Source organism: Oncorhynchus nerka, unplaced genomic scaffold (assembly GCF_034236695.1).
Source record: "Oncorhynchus nerka isolate Pitt River unplaced genomic scaffold, Oner_Uvic_2.0 unplaced_scaffold_4685, whole genome shotgun sequence".
NCBI classification, from domain to species: domain Eukaryota; kingdom Metazoa; phylum Chordata; class Actinopteri; order Salmoniformes; family Salmonidae; genus Oncorhynchus; species Oncorhynchus nerka.
The window spans coordinates 2,501-11,523 of record NW_027036618.1 but is presented as its reverse complement, the minus strand read 5'-3'; the positions used below and the strand labels follow the sequence as shown (position 1 = coordinate 11,523).

Sequence of the window (9,023 nt, the reverse complement as noted above, 5' to 3'; positions counted from 1 at the left end):
TGTAATATAGTCTACCTACACCATCACAATAAATCCATGTAATATAGTCTACCTACACCATCACAATAAATCCATGTAATATAGTCTACACCATCACAATAAATCCATGTAATATAATCTACCTACACCATCACAATAAATCCATGTAATATAGCCTACACCATCACAATAAACCCATGTAATATAGTCTACACCATCACAATAAATCCATGTAATATAGTCTACCTACACCATCACAATAAATCCATGTAATATAGCCTACACCATCACAATAAACCCATGTAATATAGTCTACACCATCACAATAAATCCATGTAATATAGTCTACCTACACCATCACAATAAATCCATGTAATATAGTCTACACCATCACAATAAATCCATGTAATATAATCTACCTACACCATCACAATAAATCCATGTAATATAGCCTACACCATCACAATAAACCCATGTAATATAGTCTACACCATCACAATAAATCCATGTAATATATTCTACCTACACCATCACAATAAATCCATGTAATATAGCCTACCTACACCATCACAATAAATCCATGTAATATAGTCTACACCATCACAATAAATCCATGTAATATAGTCTACACCATCACAATAAATCCATGTAATATAGTCTACACCATCACAATAAATCCATGTAATATAGTCTACCTACACCATCACAATAAATCCATGTAATATAGTCTACCTACACCATCACAATAAATCCATGTAATATAGCCTACCTACACCATCACAATAAATCCATGTAATATAGCCTACCTACACCATCACAATAAATCCATGTAATATAGTCTACACCATCACAATAAATCCATGTAATATAGTCTACCTACACCATCACAATAAATCCATGTAATATAGTCTACACCATCACAATAAATCCATGTAATATAGCCTACCTACACCATCACAATAAATCCATGTAATATAGTCTACCTACACCATCACAATAAATCCATGTAATATAGTCTACCTACACCATCACAATAAATCCATGTAATATAGTCTACACCATCACAATAAATCCATGTAATATAGTCTACACCATCACAATAAATCCATGTAATATAGTCTACACCATCACAATAAATCCATGTAATATAGTCTACACCATCACAATAAATACATGATTTATTTTAGACAGGTCTAAAGAAGCTGTGATAGGAAGAAAATGTAGTCTATTTCAGAAGATCAGAATAACATACTCTGAGTTGTCCTCATGTTAGGCCCTGTCCTTATGTTAGGCCCTGTCCTTATGTTAGGTCCTGATCTGGCTGTGCCATATGGCTGTGGGTTACACTAGTTCATTTAGTTGTCCTTATGTTAGGTCCTGATCTGGCTGTGCCATATGGCTGTGGGCTACACTAGTTCATTTAGTTGTCCTTATTGTTAGGCCCTGATCTGGCTATGCCATATGGCTGTGGGCTACACTAGTTCATTTAGTTGTCCTTATTGTTAGGCCCTGATGTGGCTATGCCATATGGCTGTGGGCTACACTAGTTCATTTAGTTGTCCTTATGTTAGGTCCTGATCTGGCTGTGCCATATGGCTGTGGGCTACACTAGTTCATTTAGTTGTCCTTATGTTAGGCCCTGATCTGGCTATGCCATATGGCTGTGGGCTACACTAGTTCATTTAGTTGTCCTTATTGTTAGGCCCTGATGTGGCTATGCCATATGGCTGTGGGCTACACTAGTTCATTTAGTTGTCCTTATGTTAGGTCCTGATCTGGCTGTGCCATATGGCTGTGGGCTACACTAGTTCATTTAGTTGTCCTTATGTTAGGTCCTGATGTGGCTGTGCCATATGGCTGTGGGTTACACTAGTTCATTTAGTGGTCCTTATGTTAGGTCCTGATGTGGCTGTGCCGTATGGCTGTGGGCTACACTAGTTCATTTAGTTGTCCTTATGTTAGGTCCTGATGTGGCTGTGCCATATGGCTGTGGGCTACACTAGTTCATTTAGTGGTCCTTATGTTAGGTCCTGATCTGGCTGTGCCATATGGCTGTGGGCTACACTAGTTCATTTAGTTGTCCTTATGTTAGGTCCTGATGTGGCTGTGCCATATGGCTGTGGGCTACACTAGTTCATTTAGTTGTCCTTATGTTAGGTCCTGATGTGGCTGTGCCATATGGCTGTGGGCTACACTAGTTCATTTAGTGGTCCTTATGTTAGGTCCTGATGTGGCTGTGCCATATGGCTGTGGGCTACACTAGTTCATTTAGTTGTCCTTATGTTAGGTCCTGATGTGGCTGTGCCATATGGCTGTGGGCTACACTAGTTCATTTAGTTGTCCTTATGTTAGGTCCTGATGTGGCTGTGCCATATGGCTGTGGGCTACACTAGTTCATTTAGTTGTCCTTATGTTAGGTCCTGATCTGGCTATGCCATATGGCTGTGGGCTACACTAGTTCATTTAGTTGTCCTTATGTTAGGTCCTGATGTGGCTGTGCCATATGGCTGTGGGCTACACTAGTTCATTTAGTTGTCATTATGTTAGGTCCTGATCTGGCTGTGCCATATGGCTGTGGGCTACACTAGTTCATTTAGTTGTCCTTATGTTAGGCCCCGTCCTTATGTTAGGCCCTCTCCTTATGTTAGGTCCTCTCCTTATGTTAGGCCCCGTCCTTATGTTAGGCCCTCTCCTTATGTTAGGTCCTCTCCTTATGTTAGGCCCTCTCCTTATGTTAGGTCCTCTCCTTATGTTAGGCCCTGTCCTTATGTTAGGCCCTGTCCTTATGTTAGGTCCTGTCCTCATGTTAGGTCCTGTCCTTATGTTAGGTCCTGTCCTTATGTTAGGTCCTGTCCTTATGTTAGGTCCTGTCCTTATGTTAGGTCCTGATGTGGCTATGCCATATGGCTGTGGGCTACACTAGTTCATTTAGCAGACGAGAGTTGTCCTTATGTTAGGCCCCGTCCTTATGTTAGGTCCTGTCCTCATGTTAGGTCCTGTCCTTATGTTAGGCCCTGTCCTTATGTTGTTAGGTCCTGATGTGGCTATGCCATATGGCTGTGGGCTACACTAGTTCATTTAGTTGTCCTTATGTTAGGCCCTTATCTGGCTATGCCGTATGGCTGTGGGCTACACTAGTTCATTTAGCAGACGAGAGTTGTCCTTATGTTAGGTCCTGTCCTCATGTTAGGTCCTGTCCTTATGTTAGGTCCTGTCCTTATGTTAGGTCCTGTCCTTATGTTAGGTCCTGTCCTTATGTTAGGTCCTGTCCTTATGTTAGGTCCTGTCCTTATGTTAGGTCCTGTCCTTATGTTAGGTCCTGTCCTTATGTTAGGTCCTGTCCTTATGTTAGGTCCTGTCCTTATGTTAGGTCCTGATGTGGCTGTGCCATATGGCTGTGGGCTACACTAGTTCATTTAGTTGTCCTTATGTTAGGCCCTGTCCTTATGTTAGGTCCTGATGTGGCTGTGCCATATGGCTGTGGGCTACACTAGTTCATTTAGTTGTCCTTATGTTAGGTCCTGATCTGGCTGTGCCATATGGCTGTGGGCTACACTAGTTCATTTAGTTGTCCTTATGTTAGGTCCTGATCTGGCTGTGCCATATGGCTGTGGGCTACACTAGTTCATTTAGTTGTCCTTATGTTAGGTCCTGATCTGGCTGTGCCATATGGCTGTGGGCTACACTAGTTCATTTAATTGTCCTTATGTTAGGTCCTGATCTGGCTGTGCCATATGGCTGTGGGCTACACTAGTTCATTTAGTTGTCCTTATGTTAGGTCCTGATCTGGCTGTGCCATATGGCTGTGGGCTACACTAGTTCATTTAGTTGTCCTTATGTTAGGTCCTGATCTGGCTGTGCCATATGGCTGTGGGCTACACTATTTCATTTAGTTGTCCTTATGTTAGGTCCTGATCTGGCTGTGCCATATGGCTGTGGGCTACACTAGTTCATTTAGTTGTCCTTATGTTAGGTCCTGATCTGGCTGTGCCATATGGCTGTGGGCTACACTAGTTCATTTAGTTGTCCTTATGTTAGGCCCTGTCCTTATGTTAGGTCCTGATCTGGCTATGCCGTATGGCTGTGGGCTACACTAGTTCATTTAGTTGTCCTTATGTTAGGTCCTGATCTGGCTGTGCCATATGGCTGTGGGCTACACTAGTTCATTTAGTTGTCCTTATGTTAGGCCCTGATGTGGCTATGCCATATGGCTGTGGGCTACACTAGTTCATTTAGTTGTCCTTATGTTAGGCCCTTATCTGGCTATGCCATATGGCTGTGGGCTACACTAGTTCATTTAGCAGACGAGAGTTGTCCTTATGTTAGGCCCTGATCTGGCTGTGCCATATGGCTGTGGGCTACACTAGTTCATTTAGTTGTCCTTATGTTAGGCCCTGATCTGGCTATGCCGTATGGCTGTGGGCTACACTAGTTCATTTAGTTGTCCTTATGTTAGGCCCTGATCTGGCTATGCCGTATGGCTGTGGGCTACACTAGTTCATTTAGTTGTCCTTATGTTAGGCCCTGATCTGGCTATGCCGTATGGCTGTGGGCTACACTAGTTCATTTAGTTGTCCTTATGTTAGGCCCTGATCTGGCTATGCCGTATGGCTGTGGGCTACACTAGTTCATTTAGTTGTCCTTATGTTAGGCCCTGATCTGGCTATGCCGTATGGCTGTGGGCTACACTAGTTCATTTAGTTGTCCTTATGTTAGGCCCTGATCTGGCTATGCCGTATGGCTGTGGGCTACACTAGTTCATTTAGTTGTCCTTATGTTAGGCCCTGATCTGGCTATGCCGTATGGCTGTGGGCTACACTAGTTCATTTAGTTGTCCTTATGTTAGGCCCTGATCTGGCTATGCCGTATGGCTGTGGGCTACACTAGTTCATTTAGTTGTCCTTATGTTAGGCCCTGATCTGGCTATGCCGTATGGCTGTGGGCTACACTAGTTCATTTAGTTGTCCTTATGTTAGGCCCTGATCTGGCTATGCCGTATGGCTGTGGGCTACACTAGTTCATTTAGTTGTCCTTATGTTAGGCCCTGATCTGGCTATGCCGTATGGCTGTGGGCTACACTAGTTCATTTAGTTGTCCTTATGTTAGGCCCTGATCTGGCTATGCCGTATGGCTGTGGGCTACACCGAACAAAAATATAAAACAACACATAAAGTGTTGAAGAGAGCTGAAATAAAACATCCCAGAAATGTTCCATACACACAAAAAGCATGATCATTACACAGGTGCACCTTGTGCTAGGGGACAATAAAAGACCACTCTAAAATGTGCAGTTTTGTCACACAACACAATGCCACAGATGTCTCAAGAATTTGGCAGTATGTCCAACCGGCCCCACAAACGTAGACCACATGTAACCACGCCAGCCCAGGACCTCTACATCCGGCTTCTTCACCTGCGGGATCGTATGAGACCAGCCACCCAGACATCTGATGAAACAGAGGATTATTTCTGCCTGTAATAAAGCCCTTTTGTGGGGCAAGAATTATTCTGATTGGCTGGGCCTGGCTCCCCAGTAGGTGGGCCTGACTTTCAAGTGGGTGGGCCTATGCCCTCCCAGGCCCACCCATGGATGCGGACCTGCCCAGTCATGTGTAATCCACAGATTAATTAAAATGAATTAATTTCTGTAAAATGTAAAATCGTTGAAATTGATGCATGTTGTGTTTTTATTTTTTTGGTTTAGTAATGTATTCATCTAGCAGACGAGATTTGCTTATAATTCCGTTGCATTATTTGATCTTATTATTTTATAGTCTGAAGAATAAAATGGATTAATTGATTAATTGAACACGAGCTGAATCAAATAGAAAGGGTGGAAAGAGACTGAGCACATGCTGCTATTCTGTGTTGAGAGGTCAACAAAGACACATCTATAAGCTTCATTTAGAGTTACTTATGTAACTTTAGTTGTGATGCAAACGTCGGGCTTTATGTTTAGATTTCTAATACATTCTGAGGCTGCATGATGTAGGGTAGAATTGAGTAGGGTAGAATAGAGTAGGGCAGAATAGAGTACGATAGAGTAGGGTAGAATAGAGTAGAGTAGAGTAGAATAGAGTAGGGTAGAATAGAGTAGGGTAGAATAGAGTAGAATAGAGTAGAATAGAGTAGGGTAGAATAGAGTTGAATAGAGTAGGGTAGAATAGAGTAGGGTAGAATAGAGTAGAAAAGAGTAGGGTCGAATAGAGTAGGGTAGAATAGAGTAGGGTAGGGTAGAGTAGGGTAGGATAGAATATAGTAGAATAGAGTAGGGTAGAATAGAGTAGGGTAGAATAGAATATAATAGAATAGAATAGGGTAGAGTAGGGTAGGGTAGGATAGAATATAGTAGAATAGAGTAGGGTAGGATAGAATATAGTAGAATAGAGTAGGGTAGGATAGAATATAGTAGAATAGAGTAGGGTAGTATAGAATATAGTAGAATAGAGTAGGGTAGAGTAGGGTAGTATAGAGTAGAGTAGGGTAAGGTATTGTAGAATAGAGTAGGGTAGAGTAGGGTAGAATAGAGTAGAGTAGGGTAAGGTAGGGTTGAATAGAGTAGGGTTGACTAGGGTAGAGAAGGGTTAAATAGAGTAGGGTAGAGTAGAGTAGGGTAAGGTATTGTAGAATAGAGTAGGGTAAGGTATTGTAGAATAGAGTAGGGTAAGGTATTGTAGAATAGAGTAGGGTAAGGTATTGTAGAATAGAGTAGGGTAAAGTATTGTATGATAGAGTAGGGTAAAGTATTGTAGAATAGAGTAGGGTAAGGTATTGTAGAATAGAGTAGGGTAAGGTATTGTAGAATAGAGTAGGGTAAGGTATTGTAGAATAGAGTAGGGTAAGGTATTGTAGAATAGAGTAGGGTAGAGTAGGGTAGAATAGAGTAGAGTAGGGTAGGGTAAGGTAGGGTAGAATAGAGTAGGGTAGAGTAGGGTAGAATAGAGTAGGGTAAGGTATTGTAGAATGGAGTAGGGTAGGGTATTGTAGAATAGAGTAGGGTAGAGTAGAGTTGGGTAGAGTAGAGAAATGTAGGGTAGGGTGGAATAGAGTAGAGTAGGGTTGAGTAGGGTAGGATAGAATATAGTAGAATAGAGTAGGTTAAGGTAAGGGGGGGAGAGAAAGAGGGGGGAGAGAGAGAGGGGAGTATTCAGCATCTGATGACAAACGCTAATAATTGTCTGTGTGTGTGTATGCGTTTGTATACCTTGAGTAGGGTAGAGTTGGGTAGAGTAGGGTAGAGTAGAGAAATATAGGGCAGGGCAGGGTAGAATAGAGTAGAGTAGGGTATAATAGGATAGGGTTGAGTAGGGTAGAGTAGAGAAATGTAGGGCAGGGCAGGGTAGAATAGAGTAGAGTAGGGTATAATAGGGTAGGGTTGAGTAGGGTAGAGGGGAATAGAATATAGAATAGAATAGAATATAGTAGAATATAGTAGAATATAGTAGAATAGAGTAGGGTAGGATAGAATATAGTAGAATATAGTAGAATAGAGTAGGTTCAGGTATAATAGAGTAGGGTTGTGTAGGGTAGAGGGTATAGAATAGAGTAGGGTTGAGTATGGTAGAGGGTATAGAATAGAGTAGGGTTGAGTAGAGTGGAGGGTATAGAATAGAGTAGGGTTGAGTAGAGTAGAGGGTATAGAATAGAGTAGGGTTGAGTAGAGTAGAGGGTATAGAATAGAGTAGGGTTGAGTAGAGTAGAGGGTATAGAATAGAGTAGGGTTGAGTAGAGTAGAGGGTATAGAATAGAGTAGGGTTGAGTAGAGTAGAGGTATAGAATAGAGTAGGGTTGGAGTAGAGTAGAGGTATAGAATAGTAGGATTGCGTAGAGTAGAGGGTATAGAATAGAGTAGGTTTGAGTAGAGTAGAGGGTATAGAATAGAGTAGGGTTGAGTAGAGTAGAGGGTATAGAATAGAGTAGGGTTGAGTAGAGTAGAGGGTATAGAATAGAGTAGGGTTGAGTAGAGTAGAGGGTATAGAATAGAGTAGGTTTGAGTAGAGTAGGGGGTATAATAGGATAGGGTTGAGTAGGGTAGAGGGGAATAGAATATAGAATAGAATAGAATAGAATATAGTAGAATATAGTAGAATAGAGTAGGGTAGGATAGAATATAGTAGAATAGAGTAGGTTAAGGTATAATAGAGTAGGGTTGTGTAGGGTAGAGGGTATAGAATAGAGTAGGGTTGTGTAGGGTAGAGGGGAATAGAATATAGAATAGAATAGAATATAGTAGAATATAGTAGAATAGAGTAGGGTAGGATAGAATATAGTAGAATAGAGTAGGTTAAGGTATAATAGAGTAGGGTTGTGTAGGGTAGAGGGTATAGAATAGAGTAGGTTAAGGTATAATAGAGTAGGGTTGTGTAGGGTAGAGAGTATAGAATAGAGTAGGTTAAGGTATAATAGAGTAGGGTTGAGTAGGGTAGAGGGTATAGAATAGAGTAGGGTTGAGTAGGGTAGAGGGTATAGAATAGAGTAGGGTTGAGTAGAGTAGAGGGTATAGAATAGAGTAGGGTTGAGTAGGGTAGAGGGTATAGAATAGAGTAGGGTTGAGTAGTAGTGGGCGGGGCGGCTCACCTTGCCATATTTCTGTGCGTAGGAGCCTGTCAGCAGAGAGTGGAACACTATGATGGTCTCATCCAGATCCCAGACAAACACCCTCTGGAGAGAGAGAAGGGAGGGGGAGAGAGGGGGAAGGGGGAGAGAGGGGGAGGGAGGGGGAGAAAGAGGGGCGGAGAGAGGGGAGAGAAAGAGGAGGGGGAGAAAGAGGGGGGGAGAGGGGGAAGGGGGAGAGAGAGAGGGGGGGGAGAGGGAGGAGAGAAAGAGAGGGGGAGAGAGGGGGAGAGAGAGAGGGGGGGATAGAAAGAGGGGGAGAGGGAGGGAGAGAAAGAGGGGGAGAGAGAGTGAGGGGGAAGAGGGGAGAGAGAGAGGAGAGAGAGAAGGGGGAGAGAGAAGGGGAGAGAGAGAGGGGAGAGAGGAGAAGGGGGAGAGAGAAGGGGGCGGGAGGGGGGGATAGAAAGAGAGGGGGAGAGGGAGGGAGAGAA

At 42.8% G+C, this 9,023-nt stretch overlaps 1 long non-coding RNA gene across 1 annotated transcript in view; it reads right to left on the bottom strand.

Moving 5' to 3' along the window:
- Window positions 1-8,482: 8,482 nt before the first annotated feature.
- The window catches only part of LOC135566499 (uncharacterized), a 1,548-nt gene continuing 1,007 nt past the window's right edge, over window positions 8,483-9,023 (bottom strand). The window contains exon 3 of the long non-coding RNA XR_010462108.1: window positions 8,483-8,640. This is a non-coding gene — a long non-coding RNA (uncharacterized LOC135566499). The remainder of the gene's footprint in view (window positions 8,641-9,023) is intronic.